The following is an 8,626-nucleotide window of genomic DNA, read 5'->3' as shown; positions in this document are numbered from 1 at the left end:
AGGCATTATTAACTAGAGGAAAGTAGGAGGAAATGAAGGTAGATTAGTAGCTGCCAGGAGCTAGGGGTAGGGAGTTTCTTTAGGAGTAATGAAAGCATTCTGGAATTAGATAGTGGTGATAGTTGCACAACCTTTTGAATATACTAAAAACCACTGAATTGTACATTCAAATGGATACATTTTATTGAATCATATATCAATTAAAATTTTTTTAAAAAGAAATTAATAACAAGAGAGGTCAAATAACACTTCAGAAAGACTTATCTTATTGGTCATTGTTGGATTTCTTTTTTTTTTTTTTTCAACTTTTAAGTTTAGGGGTCACATGCACGATGTGCAGGTTTGTTTATAGTAAAAAGTACGCCATGGTGATTTGCTGCACAGATCATCCTCTCACCTAGGTATTAAGCCCAGCAGCCTTAACTGTTCTTCCTGATGCTCTCCTTCCACTGACCTTCAACCCCCAGTCAGCTCTACTGTGTATTGTTCCCCTCTATGTGTCCGTGTGTTCTCATCATTCAGCTCCTACTTCTGAGTGAGAGCATACGGTGTTTGGTTTTCTGTTCCTTCATTAGTTTGCTGAGGATAGTGGCTTCCAACTCCATCCATGTCCTTGCAAAGGACATAATCTCGTTCTTTTTTATGGCTGTATAGTGTTCCATGGTGTATATGTACCAAATTTTTTTTATCCAGTCTATCATTGATGGACATTTAGGTTGATTCCATGTCTTTGCTAGAATTTCATTTTTATTTTTGTCCCCTAAATTGTAGAGTTTTCTAGTTCATCAGTAATGTGGCATTTGATGTGATGGATTCATTTAGTAACAGGATTGCTAATAGTAATCACAGCTTTCTTCTCTGGCTAAAGATAACCAGTAGAATTGGTCATTGCGATTGTGGTTAATTCAGTCTGCTCAGCACAGCATTATCAGAAGTGTAAACTTCCTCTTTGGAATAGTGTAGACTGAACCAGGGTAGGAGATTATATTCTGTTCTTGTAATAGGAAGCTTCATTTTTAAGAAATCAGTCAGTTGTATTTTCAGAGAGAATCCATACTTGTCTTTTAAAATATTTTGTCATCAATTCTAGCAAAAGTCTAAATCAGTAATTTCTAAAGGATTTCTTTAAAGGCTAAAACTCAATTGAGAGTAATATATTAAGCCATTCTTGCATTGCTATAAAGAAATACCTGAGACTGGGTGATTTATAAAGAAAAAAGGTTTAATTGGCTCATAGTTCTGCAGGCTGTACAAGCATGGCACCAGCGTTGCTCACCTTCTGGAAGACCTCAGGGAGCTTTTACTCATAGTAGAAGGCAAAACAGGAGCAGGCATATCACACTCATAAATGACCAGATCTCATGTGAATTCAGAGCAAGAGCTCATTTATCACCAAGGAGCTGGCCCATGATCCAAACATCTCTCATTAGGCCTCACGTCCAACACTGGGATTACGTTTCAGCATGAGATTTGGACAGGGACAAATATCCAAACCATACAAAGAATTAGAAAAGTAATAGAAAGTACGTCATCCTGCACAGATTTATAATACATACAAGGATGCTCTCAGCTCATTCATTCATCTATGTGCCATGCATTCTGCCAGGCAGTGGGGAATACAAGGGTGAATTGGACATATCACCTGCTGCCAGACAACTTCAAGAGCAGTAGCACAACTGAGCATGCTTCTTATGTCATCTGGGTGTATGGTCGGGCTGCATTTTGTTAGTTTGTTTAAGGTATTATCTTATACTGATTCTATAATAATGGAAATTAAGGCCCTGGACTTGGAAATAAAAAAGAGAAAAGATATCTTTATTCATTACTTAGGAAAAAACTCCTCTCAAAGAGGAATCTGGTCTTTCCTTGGGGCCTCTATGAATCCCTGGGATGATATTGTGTCAGTTCTGAGGGAAGGGACAGCTGCCTAGGCCGCTCTGTCTGAGGTCCTCTCTGCCATTTCCTCTGGGTAGTATGATGTTAGATAGTATTCTCATGCAGAAAAGAGCTCTCAAGTATTGCAAGCTTCCAAACATTTTTTAATATGAGCACCCCATTTTTAAAATAAAATAAACTTCTACATGATAGTGGTTTAAGTAGCTATTGATTGAGAAAATACATAATAAGTAGGTCAAATGAATGTAGTAATACTTTGACAAGATTGTATATTTCGACAATCACAACAGCATCTGTATACACTTGAAACATAGAATAGCATTTACTCAGTTTACACACAATTCTTCTTAACCATCAGATTTCCAAAAACTTAAAAGTTCTCTGATACTCTGTGTTAGTGAGAGTGTGGCAAACTTCTGTGCCCTGGGTGGGATAGATTGCTTTTTGGAAAGCAATTAGACAATATCTATCAAAAATTTAAATTTAAATGTGCATTCTCTTTGACTCAGCTATTTCACTTTCACTTAAAAAAAACAAAGGTCTGTGACATATTATTAAGAGAGAATTTAAGTTATAGAACAACACAAATGGGATAGTCCCATTAATATAAAATATATTCCTATATTTAGTCTAAAAGCCTACATAGACACAAGAGACTTTTTTTTAGCTTATTTGCACTAGGATTTCTCAAATTTGGGTAATGTATTGATCCCACAAAGGGAAACAGTTCTTTGGATACTTACTATTGGCTTAAAATTTTCAATCCTAAATTTTACTTAACTAGGTGTAAGTACTAGAAACCAGTGTTCTCTTTATGTTTTAGCACTCAGAAATGTAAATCCAAAGATCATTTACAAATTAAATGCCTTAGGAATCTGTGTCATAAAAACCCAAATTCGCAGATGATGTGCTAAAAATGAGGTTTCTGATGAAGTTACAATTGTAGAAAGATGTACAAGTCTATCATAAATCTTTTTCCATTTGGCTATGCCAGTATTCTTTGTATTGTTATTATGCTAGAAAAACTATGAAAAAACTTGAAATCTATGTTTAAAATTCAAGATAATCAGACCACACTGAACCAAAACTGTAGAGCAGTTTTAATGATATGACACTTGATAACTCCACATTGGTTTTGGCCTCTTAAAAGTAAGGTTAATGTTTGCCAGGCGCGATGGCTCATGCCTGTAATCCCAACACTTTGGGAGACCGAGGTGGGCAGACCACCTGAGGTCGGGAGTTGAAGACCAGCCTGGCCAACATGGTGAACCCCATCTCCACCAAAAATACAAAAACTAGCTGGGCGTGGTGGCAGGTGTCTGTAATCCCATCTACTCTCGAGGCTGAGGCAGGAGAATCGCTTGAACCCAAGAGGCAGAGGTTGCAGTGAGCTGAGATCGTACCACAGCACTCCAGCCTAGGCAACAAGAGTGAAACTCTGTCTCGAAAAGTAAATAAAATAAAAAGCAAAGTTAATGTTGTGATTGTTTTTTCAATCATTAAATATTCTGGGGGAACAGAAAATAATATCTGAATCTGCTCTATTTTTTGTAGATGTTGAAAAAAAATGCATAGTTTCAACACAGAGTTAGCTCATAGTCAAAGTGTAGAAAGAAAATGCTAAAAGCTGGAAATGAATCATTTATATCATTTAGAAAATAACCAAAATTCAAATATTATTGTTTCTATATTTTCTATAATTGAAATGTTCAAGGTAGTATCAGCATGATGTCCTGTGGCTTTCAGATAGGCCAAATGTATCCTCTTCATATTAATTCTGCTTCTAGACTTTTCTCATTACTCCTCATTAATTAAAGTAGTGCATTACTCATTTTAATTATGTTAATTTTCAGGATGTTAATTTGAATCCTCAACTTATTAAATAATTCTTAAAACTGAAGTCTTTGTATCTGAAAATGTCACTCAACTGTAAATTATCACAGCCAAAGGGAGGCTTTGTCTTGATAACGAGAGAAGAATTCAACGTAAGGGTGACAGTTATCATTTTGATGCTGAGGCCTGCCAACCTTGTGGCAGTCAGGCTTGCTTTCTGACTCACAAATGATTAAAAACCAGAGAAGGATGGTCAAAGCGTTTATGGCATGAGTGGTGGCATTATCCTTTCATGTAGTATCTGAAACTTTGTATGTGATAGTGATTGTTTACATAAACTTAAAAGTAAATGATAAATCTAATTTCATTGTGGAAAAAATAAAAAGATAACATGTTATCATTGTAAGTTTTCGTTGACTCCCAAAGATTTTAAACACAAATGAAAATGAGGGTGATAGAATTGGGGTCTAGCCTTAAGTTGAATGTGGTCATCTTCTGGTATCCAGATGGTGAACATTTTCATATTTAATCATTGAGATGGCTATCCAAATGAATAGATAAAATTAAAAATAATTTTGTGGGCAGGGCACTGTGGCTCGTGTCTGTAATCCCAGCACTTTGGGAGACCAAGGCTAGCAGATCAACTGAGTTCAGGAATTTGAAACCAGCCTGGCCTGGTCTCTACTAAAAATACAAAAAGTAGCCTGGCGTGGTAGCTGTAATACCAACTACTCAGGAGGCTGAGGCAGGAGAATTGCTTGAACCTGGGAGGCGGAGGTTGCAGTGAGCCGAGATCGCACCATGCACTCCAGCCTGGGCTACAGAGTGAGACGCCGTCTCAACATAATAATAATAATTATTATTATTTGTATAAAGAACTTGTGGGCCTCAGACAATATGTTCAGAATTCCCAGGGATCCTTAGACCTGGCCAAAATAATACTTTATATCCTTATGTGTCATTTAAAATTTTTATGGTAAGCAAGATATAAATAAAGTGTGCTGTCTTCTAGTCCCCAACCTTCTTACCTGCTCTCCCGTTTTCATTACAGGGTTCCCTCCCCTTGCATGTCTACCTAGAACCTCTCCTGGCTCCTTTCAGTTGCTCTTGTCTCACCAAAAAGTGCTTTGATACATGGACAGGACTGCTACAGAAACAGCCAGCTATGCAGCATGTCCAAGACAGAAAGAAACAGACCAAAGATTGGGTGCCACACAGGAAGCCCAATATGCACAGTCCCAGCTAGGATCAAGAGGTGAGAGGGAGCCCGGGGTTTTAAAGCCTAAAACTGCCGGTATTGGCTCCATATTGGAAAGCAAAGTCTCTGAGTGCTGCTGATTGGCAACCAGTGTCAAGGCTTGAGGTTGGGGAGCACTGAGTCCTCTGGAGGGTCTCCAGTGTACCTCTGGTGTCCACCCACAATGCCGGGTCCAACACCTCTGCTGTGTGAGTGATATACCTGAATTCTGGAGCCCAACCAGGTTTGCAGGTTAGGTGCCCTGATCAGGATTAGCTAGCATCTAGAAGATGGTTTAAAGCACCCACTTTACAAGGAGACTCGGAAAGATAGGGGAAAGCTTAAACATTAGCTACTCTACCTCCTACAAATGGGAGCATACGACTTTAATGGTGCTTATTACTTGCCCAGTGGATCCATTGGAAATAGAATCCAATTATCTTGACTCATCTCAGAACTCTTTGAAATTACAATGCATTGCAAAATCATCTTAAATGAGATAACCACCTTCTCCCTTTCAGAAAAACAAAAACAATGTGGGAAGTGTCCATATTCAGCAAGACATTGTAGGGAGCACCCATTAAGCCAAAGTTTTGTCAGAAAGAGTTGCCTTTTGTGAATCTCCCCACTGCTTCTCCTCTCTCAGGCTGGGCTCCCCAAAAGAGGACTCTGACAGAGTCAGTTGCATGTGCAACCCCAGTGTCAAAGCAAGTGCTTCAGGAAACCCAAAAGGAATGGGGCAAGCAGGATGGGGAAGGGAGAGAATTCAAGCAAGGGTGTGATTCAGGCAAAGTCTAGAGAAAGGGAACTAGCCTGATCCCATAGTGGACATCTGGATTGAAAGTTACACTTCAGAGTTCTGTCCTCACGACTTGAGCAAGAGAATTGCATTTCATACCCCACTGTCTTGACCAAAGGCCTGCCTGTGGTAGCTTAAACTCCTGGGTACCTCCAGCTGCTGCACAGGCAGGCAAAGCTGCTCTGAGAGCCTGAGGGCAGGCCTCTGCAGAAAGCCACAGGTGCAGGCCACAGAAGGCACAGGGGCCAGGGGAGGGGCACACAAAACAGGACAGGGGATGTGGGGAGGAGTGGCAGTGTCCACGACACACCCAGAATCCCACAGTGCAATCTTCTGTCAGAACCTTTACCTGTTTCTTCTATAAACCAAATTAAACAGATATATAGACTTGAAAAAAAAATGCATCATAACAATGAGGCCTCCAGATCAGAGGTCGGTAAACTTTGCCCATAAAGATAGAAAATATTTTAGGCTTTGTGGACCATAAAGTGTCTGCTGCAACCACTCAACTTTGCCAAAAGCGCCACAGACAATATATAAACAAATGGATGTGGCTGTGTTCCAATAGTACTTTATGGACACTGAAATTTGAATTTCACATCATTTTCACACATCATGAAATATCTTGCTTTTTGAATTTTTCCAAACATTCCAAAGTGTTAAAGTCTTTCTTATCTTTCAGGCCATACAGACAATAGGCAGTGAGCTGATTTTGGCTTGAAGATAGTATTTTGCCAGCCTCGACTCTGGCAAAAATCAGTGGTTTGTGAACTCCTTTGACCATAACTGTAAGCAAAGAATTTAATTTTATATTAAACCTAGAACATACATAAACACACATGCATATATGTAATTAAAGCTGAAGTTTCATAAAACAGTTCTTATGTTTTCTCTGAACGGTAAACTCTGGTATTCTCATTTTCATCCTCCTTGCTTTTGTTGTGAAATGCTGTCGTGATCCATTGACTTGTTTCTCCAACCCACCATGGGTCATGCCACTTCTGGTTGGAAAGCCCTGCTGTGGATCCATTGAAGTCTGTGCTCTTGGTAGTGGCAAGATTGCAGTCACAGTGGCTGTTTTGTATTCATCAGCTCTGACGTTACTTGGAATTTGTCAGTAAATAACATAAAGACCAAAAAAAGATGCTATCACAAACCTGTCAAGGGCAGCATGACAGGATTGCCTGCCTCAGCCTGCCTGGCACCAGGTGTTTCAGGAAATTTCAGATGGCTCCCTGTCGTTCTTGATGTGTGATGCATGCATTTCATTTGAACTGAGCTGAATTCAGAGCAAAGAGAGAATTTAAAGTAACTGCAAGTCCCAGCCTGAAACCTCACGTTTGGCAATTTTGAAGGGACTCTGGGCCATTTGCATTATAGCCATGTTTGTCACCAGCTGAGGTATTTGAAAAGTGTGACCATTTCAAATAGCAGCCTCCTGGTATAACTCAGCCAAGTATTAAGGTAGACTAGACCATGGTTGGCTTTAAAAAAGAAAAAAAAAGTTCACTGTGATTAGAGGACAAAAGCTCCAATGCTCAGTATATTTTTCAAATCCAGGACAGCTTCACACTCCTCCCCTTGCAGTTCAGGGGTCAGGGCTCAGCTCTAGAAAACAGAGACTGGATGGAACTTGCCTTTGTCATTCCTTGTTGTCCATCTCCCTCTTGTCACTCTTCTCTGACCTCTCAGTCTTGTCTTCCTATCTAGATTTTACAGGTGTGGTGAGGAAGGCAGGGAGGGAACACTTTGAAATCCTATTAAAAGGCCAGGTACCGTGGCACATGCCTATAATTCCAGCACTTTGGGAGGCCAAGCTGGGGTGATTACTTGAGGCCAGGATTTTCAGACAAGCCTGGGGAACATAGCAAGACCCCATCTCTACAAAAATTAAAAAATAGTGAAATTCACCTTTTGCCTCTTTGCACTCCTGACAGCAAGATGGGTCACCAGCAGCTATAACTGGAGCCACCTGTGAAAATTCAGCCAGGGTTCTCGCTCTTGTTGCGTCTGTTCAGATGGGCACGGTCTGATCCGGAAACACGGCCTCAATATATGCCGCCAGTGTTTCTGTCAGTAAGCGAAGGATATCGGTTTCATTAAGTTGGACTAAATGATCTTCCTTCAAAGGATTCTCCAAGGCATCTTCAATGAAAAACCATGATAGTTCTTTGTACATAAAATAAACATTTGAAAAAATAAATAAATAATGAAATTCTATTAAAAGACTTTATGCTTATTCCTATTTTCAGTATTCTCCTCCCATCTCCCATTTCCCAAAACCCCTATGCATGATGACGATGGGCATCTTTCTGCTCCTTTCTCTCCACACCTTCAGTTCAGTTTGGCTTAGAAAATATCGTTTGTGCACATGGCCTGTTCTAGACCCTGGGGATGGTAGTTGATGAGATATTGAGCCACTCTAAGAATTTGGGCCTTTATATGAGTGAAATAAGGAAAATGTGCAGGGTTTCGAGGAGGACAGTGGCATGATCTAACTAATGTATTACAAGGATCATGGATGCTCCTTTAAGAATAGACTGAGGGCCGGGCGCGGTGGCTCAAGCCTGTAATCCCAGCACTTTGGGAGGCCGAGGCAGGCGGATCACAAGGTCAGGAGATCGTAGAACATCCTGGCTAACACAGTGAAACCCCATCTCTACTTAAAAAAAGTACAAAAAACTAGCCGGGCGAGGTGGCGGGCACCTGTAGTCCCAGCTACTCGGGAGGCTGAGGCAGGAGAATGGCGTGAACCTGGGAGGCGGAGCTTGCAGTGAGCTGAGATCTGGCCACTGCACTCCAGCTTGGGCGACAGAGCGAGACTCCGTCTCAAAAAAAAAAAAGAATAGACTGAGGTAGGA

At 40.4% G+C, this 8,626-nt stretch overlaps 1 pseudogene; it reads left to right on the top strand.

Moving 5' to 3' along the window:
* The first annotated feature begins 7,706 nt into the window (after positions 1-7,706).
* On the top strand, positions 7,707-7,955 carry LOC117095406 (annotated as a pseudogene).
* The last annotated feature ends 671 nt before the right edge of the window (positions 7,956-8,626 follow it).

The sequence above is a fragment of the Trachypithecus francoisi genome, unplaced genomic scaffold, assembly GCF_009764315.1.
Source record: "Trachypithecus francoisi isolate TF-2019V2 unplaced genomic scaffold, Tfra_2.0 Lachesis_group13, whole genome shotgun sequence".
Classification (NCBI taxonomy): Eukaryota; Metazoa; Chordata; class Mammalia; order Primates; family Cercopithecidae; genus Trachypithecus; species Trachypithecus francoisi.
Note: the sequence above shows the minus strand (reverse complement) of the source record. Positions and strands in the feature narration are given on the sequence as shown.